This window comes from Arachis stenosperma, unplaced genomic scaffold (assembly GCF_014773155.1).
Source record: "Arachis stenosperma cultivar V10309 unplaced genomic scaffold, arast.V10309.gnm1.PFL2 arast.V10309.gnm1.Scaffold_100029, whole genome shotgun sequence".
NCBI lineage: Eukaryota > Viridiplantae > Streptophyta > Magnoliopsida > Fabales > Fabaceae > Arachis > Arachis stenosperma.
The window spans coordinates 22,858-30,398 of NW_026651371.1; the positions used below are offsets into that span (position 1 = coordinate 22,858).

Sequence of the window (7,541 nt, forward strand, 5' to 3'; positions counted from 1 at the left end):
ATTTGATTTTCTAGCTTCTGGATGGCAGCTCCTTGGTTTTGCAAGTTAGAATTTACTTCTTCCTTAAAGGCTTTCAATTCGGTTATGTCTTGACCCATGGTTGCAAGCATTCTTTCTATCCTGTTTAATTGATCTTGAAATTGTTGGTTCGGATTAGGTTGGGCAGGTTGATTATTTTGGCCATGATATGGTGGTTGGGAGTAAGTGTTTTGTGTGGCTTGGTATGATCTTTGGTTGGAGTTTTGGTATGTGAAATTGTTATGTTGGTTGGGGTTGTAAGGTTTGTGGTTTTGTGGTTGGGTTTGCTGGTTTCCCCACCCAAAGTTTGGGTGGTTTTTCCATCCTGGGTTGTAAGTGTTGGAATGTGGATCATATGGTTGCCTTTGTTGATTTCCCACATAGTTGGCCTCTTCCCAATCACCTCCTTCAGTGTTTACTTCCTCTTGATCTTGTGTGTGTATTGCAGCCACTTGATTTGTGTCTAATTTCCTGGTGAGCTCTGCTAGTTGCTTGGCAAACACTTTGTTTTGGGCTAGAATTGTATCAACATGGTTCAGCGCCATGACTCCCTTAGTGTTGTGTCTCTCTGAAGCATAGTAGTACTCATTCTCAGCCACTGTCTCAATCACTTCAATGGCTTCTTCCACAGTCTTTTTCCTGTTCAATGAACCTCCTGATGAATGGTCTACAGCCTTCCTTGATTCATAAGAAAGTCCATCATAGAAAATATGCAATTGCACCCAGTCATGGAACATGTCTGGTGGGCATTTCCTTGTCAAATCCTTGAACCTCTCCCATGCCTCGTAGAGAGTTTCACCATCTTGTTGTCTAAAAGTCTGAACCTCAGATCGAAGCCTATTGACCTTTTGTGGGGGGTAGAAACGTGCCAGAAACTTGCTTTCCACCTCATCCCAGGTTGTTAGGCTCCCCCTTGGGAATGATTCCAGCCACTTAGCTGCCTTGTCCCTAAGTGAAAATGGGAACAAGAGCAGTTTATAGGCATCTTCCTGGACTCCATTGGACTTCACAATGTCGCAAATTCTCAGGAATTTTGTGAGATGTTGGTTTGGATCTTCATTAGCACTCCCACCAAATGAACAATGATTCTCCACCAGTGATATTAGCTGTGGTTTGAGTTCAAAATTATTGGCCTGAATGGGTGGTTTCTGAATGCTGCTACCACAATTCCCAGAGGTTAGGTTTATGTATGAACCAAGAACCCTCCTCTCGGGAATGGCATTGTTTCCATCAGCTCTCTCATGGTTGTGAACTTCTCTATCCATGTTGAGATCTAGAGCTTCCTCAAAATTGTCCTCAGATTCTCCTTCAGATTCTTCTTCTCTCAGTACTCTCTTCCCTCTTGCTTCCCTTCTAAGTTTATGAAGGGTCCTCTCTGGTTCGGTATATGGAGGAGTTGATGTCTCTCTTCTCCTACCTGTCATACAAGAACACAGCACAGGCAACAAACAAGTGAAATACTCTTGGTTAATGGAAGAGTATGGTTAGAGCAGTTGAGGAATTAATTCAAATAGTTAGTGGGTCAGTGAGTTAGTTGCTTGAAATTAAAGGCATAAAGAAAGTAAGCAAGTAACAGAGTGCAGGAATTAAAATTCAACAAGTAACATGAACTGAATTAACAAAACAAGAAAAATGCTCAATCTAGTTAACTTCCAATTTGAGAATTTTCAATCGAAAACCAATCCCCGGCAACGGCGCCATAAACTTGATATTGCTATAAACTTGATAGCTACGATTTTTAGGAAATTGCACGATCGGCAAAAATTTCTTCCGGCAAGTGCACCGGTTATCGTCAAGTAAAAACTCACAATAGAGTGAGGTCGAATCCCACAAGGATTGGTTGAGTGAGCAATTCAGATTAGAAGTGTGTTCTAGTTGAGCGGAATCAAGATTTAGATGAGAATTGCGGAATGTAAAATTGGCGGGAAACGTAAATGGCAAGAAATTGAAAATTGCGGAATCTTAAATTGCATGAATTAAAGAGCTAGAAGCTAAATTGCTGAAATTAAAAGGGGATCGGGGTGATTGCATGAATTTAATTGCAGAATGTAAAGAGAAAGTGGTAGATCAGAAATGGGGAATTCATTGGGTTTCAGGAGATATTGAGATCTCCGAATCAAAACATTTTTTATCCCTTCCTCAACCAATGCATTCATTGAATTTTGCTTGGCAATCTTATATGATTGGATCCCAATCCCTTGGCTCACCAATTCTCTCTAAAAACAAACAAATTCCCAATCCCTTGGTTTAAATGTTCATAAGAAGAGATGATGCTCGATCACTGATTATACCACACAGTTTCATGAACCTCAATTTGGTAGGATTACATGTCACAATATCCATCCAAGCCCCAATCCAATTCACTGTGAGAAAGCTTCTCTAGCATGAATCCTCCATTCCTTTCCCAAGGTTCCGAAGGATTCCAATTATGGATAGTTTCTTTCCCAAGACAACTAACCAATGGAATTAGATCGAGAAGCTTTCTAACAAAATTCAAGAGAAAAGATTGAAGAAGAAGATAAAAACTATTATTGATTCATTGAATTACAATAGAGCTCCCTAACCCAATGAAAGGGGGTTTAGTGAGTCATAGCTCTGAATTCAATTACAAAAAGATGAAAACTAGAAAAATTCCAAAAGTTTCCAGTGTCCCCCCTCAAACTTAAATTCTATCCTATTTATACACTTTCTAAATTGAGCTTCTGTTGTGTTTCTTGGGCTTTGAGGCTTTTCCCTGATTTCCTTTTGCTTTGGGTTTATGATCCATAATCTTGATGAGGCTGCTGATCCAATTCTGTAACATTCATTGAGCCAACTTAGTGATAATCAAGTAATGACACATGACTCAACAAATTAAAATTCCAGACTCGTCAATTCTTCAGGCCCAATCCCATAAACCATGATATTCAATTGGGTTTCATACCAGAGTACGTTTAAGTTAATGCTTGTGCTCAAATGCTAACTTAAACTGCAATATCTTTGGCCAAGAAACCTTTTCAATTAGTGGCGTTTAAGTTGCAGTTTAAGCTTAAACTGCAACTTAAACGTTGGACACTCCTGGAGGTGATATAAGTCGAACACGTTTAAGCTTCAGTTTAAGGCTAAACTGAAGCTTAAACGTGGAAATGGAAGAAGGCAACCCTGGAGTGTGGAATTGTCGAACACGTTTAAGCTTCAGTTTAAGGTTAAACTGAAGCTTAAACGTGGAAATGAAGAAAGCACCCTGGAGGATGGAATTGTCGAACACGTTTAAGCTTCAGTTTAAGGTTAAACTGAAGCTTAAACGTGGAAATGGAGGAAAGCCATCCTGGAGGGTAAAGGTCGAACACGTTTAAACTCCAGTTTAAGCTTAAACTGGAGCTTAAACGTGGAAATGGCAACCCTGGAGGAGAATGGTCGAACACGTTTAAGCTCCAGTTTAAGGTTAAACTGGAGCTTAAACGTGGAAATGACTCCCTGGTGCATTTCCCACTTCTGGCGTTTAACTTCCAGTTTAAGGTTAAACTGGAGGTTAAACGCCACTTTCAGCTTTTCCTCAGCTTTCATGATTTTGGCGTTTAAGCTCCAGTTTAAGCTTAAACTGGAACTTAAACTCCACATGTGATATTCAAGCTTCCTTTATTGATTTTGTTGCTTCCTTGCCTAGCCTCTTCTTCCCTAAAATCATCCAAACAATTGCATCAAAGTCTTGCAAAATTTCATGAGAAATCTTTCATTCATAGCATTCAAGTAATATAACTAAAAACTCATGAAATTTGCATCAAAATCATACTGTTTGGATGGTTCATTGCTTTGTTATTCATTTAACCATTCTTGGTTACTTTAAGCTCAAGAAAATGCATAAAACAACTAAAACTAACAGAAAAATGCTAGTGAAACTAGCCTAAGATGCCTTGGCATCACCACCTCTTGACAACTTTCTTTAATTTCTCCTTGCTTGTCAACTTCATCCAATTCACCTTCATCATCAATCAAGTCAAACTTTGGAGGTTGTGTGAAATCTACTTCAACATCAACTTCACATTCATTGAAAGAGTCTTCAACAAGGTCAACAATGTTACTCGGTGTAGAGTTGTCTTCAATAACTTCAACTTCACATTCCATGGGAGAGGATTCCATTTTGGATAAGAATTCATCAATGATGGAGTCTTCCTCTTGGTCAATGATGAGCGGATAATTTGTACGCTTTTTGGCATTGTTTTAGTATGTTTTTGGTAGTTTTAGTTGAGTTTTTATTATATTTTTATTAGTTTTTAGTTAAAATTCACTTTTCTGGACTTTACTATGAGTTTGTGTGTTTTTCTGTGATTTCAGGTATTTTCTGGCTGAAATTGAGGGATCTGAGCAAAAATCTGATCCAGAGACTCAAAAGGACTGCAGATGCTGTTGGATTCTGACCTCCCTGCACTCGAAGTGGATTTTCTGGAGCTACAGAAGCCCAATCGGCGCGCTCTCAACGGCGTTGGAAAGTAGACATCCTGGGCTTTCCAGCAATATATGATAGTCTATACTTTGCCCAAGATTTGATGGCCCAAACCGGCGTTCAAAGTCACCCTCAGAATTCCCAGCGTTAAACGCCCAAACTGGCACAAGAATGGGAGTTAAACGCCCAAACTGGCACCAAAACGGGAGTTAAACGCCAAGAAGAGTCTCTACACGAAAAATGCTTCATTGCTCAGCCCAAGCACACACCAAGTGGGCCCGGAAGTAGATTTTTATGTCATTTACTCATCTCTGTACACCCTAGGCTACTAGTTTCTTATAAATAGGACCTTTTACTATTGTATTTTCATCTTGGTTCTTCTGGTTCCCTCTCTGGGGCCGAAACCAATGATCACTTTTGTTCTTATGTATTTTCAACGGTGAAGTTTCTACACACCATAGATTAAGGTGTGGAGCTCTGCTGTACCTCGAGTATTAATGCAATTACTATTGTTCTTCCATTCAATTCCGCTTGTTCTTTGTCCAAGATATCACTTGTTCTTCAATCATGATGAAGGTGATGATTGACGCCCATCACCATTCTCACTCATGAACAAGGTGACTGACAACCATTCTTGTTCTACAAGCATCTGAGGCTTAGTGAATATCTCTTGGATTCTTTAATCGGAATCTTCGTGGTATAGGCAAGAACTGATGGCAGCATTCAAGAGAATCCGGAAGGTCTAACCTTGTCTGTGGTATTCTGAGTAGGATTCAATGATTGAATGACTGTGACGTGCTTCAAACCTGTAACCTACTGGGCGTTAGTGACAGACGCAAAAGAGTTATTCTATTCCGGTAGGGGAGGGAACCGAACCGGTGATTGGCCGTACTGTGACAGAGTATTGAGCATTAGCTTTCACTGCGAGGATGGGAGGTAGCTGCTGACAACAGTGAGACCCTATACGAGCTTGCCATGGAAAGGAGTAAGAAGGATTGGATGAAGACAGTAGGAAAGCAGAGAGACGGAAGGGAAGGCATCTTCATATGCTTGTCTAAAGCTCTTACACCAATGATATACATAAGTATCTCTATCTTTATCTTTATGTTATTTTCGTTCATCATCCATACCCATTTGAGTCTGCCTGACTGAGATTTACAAGGTGACCATAGCTTGCTTCATACCAACAATCTCCGTGGGATCGACCCTTACTCACGTAAGGTATTACTTGGACGACCCAGTGCACTTGCTGGTTAGTTGTGTGAAGTTGTAGTAATCACAATTTCGCGCACCAAGTTTTTGGCGCCGTTGCCGGGGATTGTTCTGTGTATGGACAACTGACGGTTCATCTTGTTGCTTAGATTAGGTATTTTTTCTTCAGAGTTCTTAAGAATAAATTCTAGTGTTTCAAGGTGATGTTCTTATCATCACCAAAGCTGATTGATCATCATCAATTTAGCTCTTGAATGCAATGTCCTGCTGAAGCTTAGCTAGCTATGTCTAATTCCTTTAGACTAAAGCTTTAGACTAACATTGCATGATTCCTGGAATTCTCATTAAGAATTTTGATACCCTTATTTTTATTTTTATTTCACTTAATTTTCGAAAAAGCACAAAAAATTACAAAATCATAAAATCCAAAATATTTCTTGTTTAAGTCTAGTGTCTCATTTTAAGTTTGGTGTCAATTGCATGTTTCTGTTCTTCTTGCATTTTTCGAATTCATGCATGTGTCCTCATTGATCTTCAAGTTGTTCTTGATGATTTTCTTGTTTTGATCTTTGAATTCTATTGACTTGAGTGATTTGTGTTTCTCATATGCATTCTCATGTAGTTAGTGTCAATAGTATACAAACTGCTAAGTTTGGTGTCTTGCATGCATTGTTATTTGATTCTTGTTGCATTTTAATTATTAAAAATCCAAAAATATTTTTAATTTGTGTCTTTTCAAGTCAATGATACAAAGAATTGAAGATTCAGAACATACTGCAGAGGAATTATACAGAAAAAGCTGAGCATTCAAAAATGCCCAGTGAAGAAGGCAGACTGGCGTTTAAACGCCAGCCAGGGCACCTGGTTGGGCGTTTAACGCCCAAAGAGGTAGCATTTTGGGCGTTAAACGCCAGAATGTATACCATTCTGGGCGTTTAACGCCAGGATGGTGCTAGGGGGAAGAATTTGTTTTCAAAATCAATTTTTTTTTCAAGTTTTCAAAGTTTTTCAAAATCAAATCTTTTTCAAATCATATCTTTTCAATCAAATGTTTTCAAAATCAATTTCTTTCCTTTTTCAAAGATACTTACTAACAATTAATGATTTGATTGAACGTTTTTTGCCTTTTCTGTTAAGGAAGGTTTTATGTTTGAATCATATCTTTTCTTGTTAGGCAAGTCATTAATTTTTAAAATCATATCTTTTCAAATTGTTTTCAAATCATATCTTTTTAAAATTGTTTTCAAATCATATCTTCTTAATCACATCTTTTTAAAACCAATCATATCTTCTTAACCACATCTTTTTCAAAATAGTTTTCAATCAAATCTTTTTGATTTCTAATTTAAAAATCTTTTTCAAAAAATCACTTGATTTCTTTTCCACTCTTATTTTCGAAAATCAATTAAGTGTTTTTCAAAATGTTTTCAAAATCTTTTACTTAATTTTCGAAAATTACTTCCCTTCTTCTCACATCCTTCTATTTATGGACTAACACTATTCCTTAATGCAAAATTCGAACTCCATCTTCTTTGATAAGTTCGAATTTTCTACTTCTGTCTTCTACTCTTCTTTTCTTCTGAAACCTAAAGGAATCTCTATACTGTGACATAGAGGATTCCATATTTTCTTGTTCTCTTCTCTTTCATATGAGCAGGAACAAAGACAAAGGCATTCTTGTTGAAGCTGACCCTGAACCTGAAAGGACCTTGAAGCAAAAGCTAAGAGAAGCTAAGGCTCAACTCTCTGTTGAGGACCTGACCGAATTCTTCAAGGAGGAAGAACCCATGGCAGCCGAAAACAACAACAATGCCAACAATGCAAGGAAGGTGCTGGGTGACTTTACTGCACCTACTCCCAATTTCCATGGGAGAAGCATCTCTATCCC

At 38.4% G+C, this 7,541-nt stretch overlaps 1 non-coding gene across 1 annotated transcript; it reads left to right on the top strand.

Annotated features, from left to right (window-relative positions):
- The first annotated feature begins 753 nt into the window (after positions 1–753).
- LOC130959991 (small nucleolar RNA R71) lies at positions 754–857 on the top strand. The gene has a single exon (XR_009078958.1). It is a non-coding gene; the product is annotated as a small nucleolar RNA R71 (small nucleolar RNA).
- The last annotated feature ends 6,684 nt before the right edge of the window (positions 858–7,541 follow it).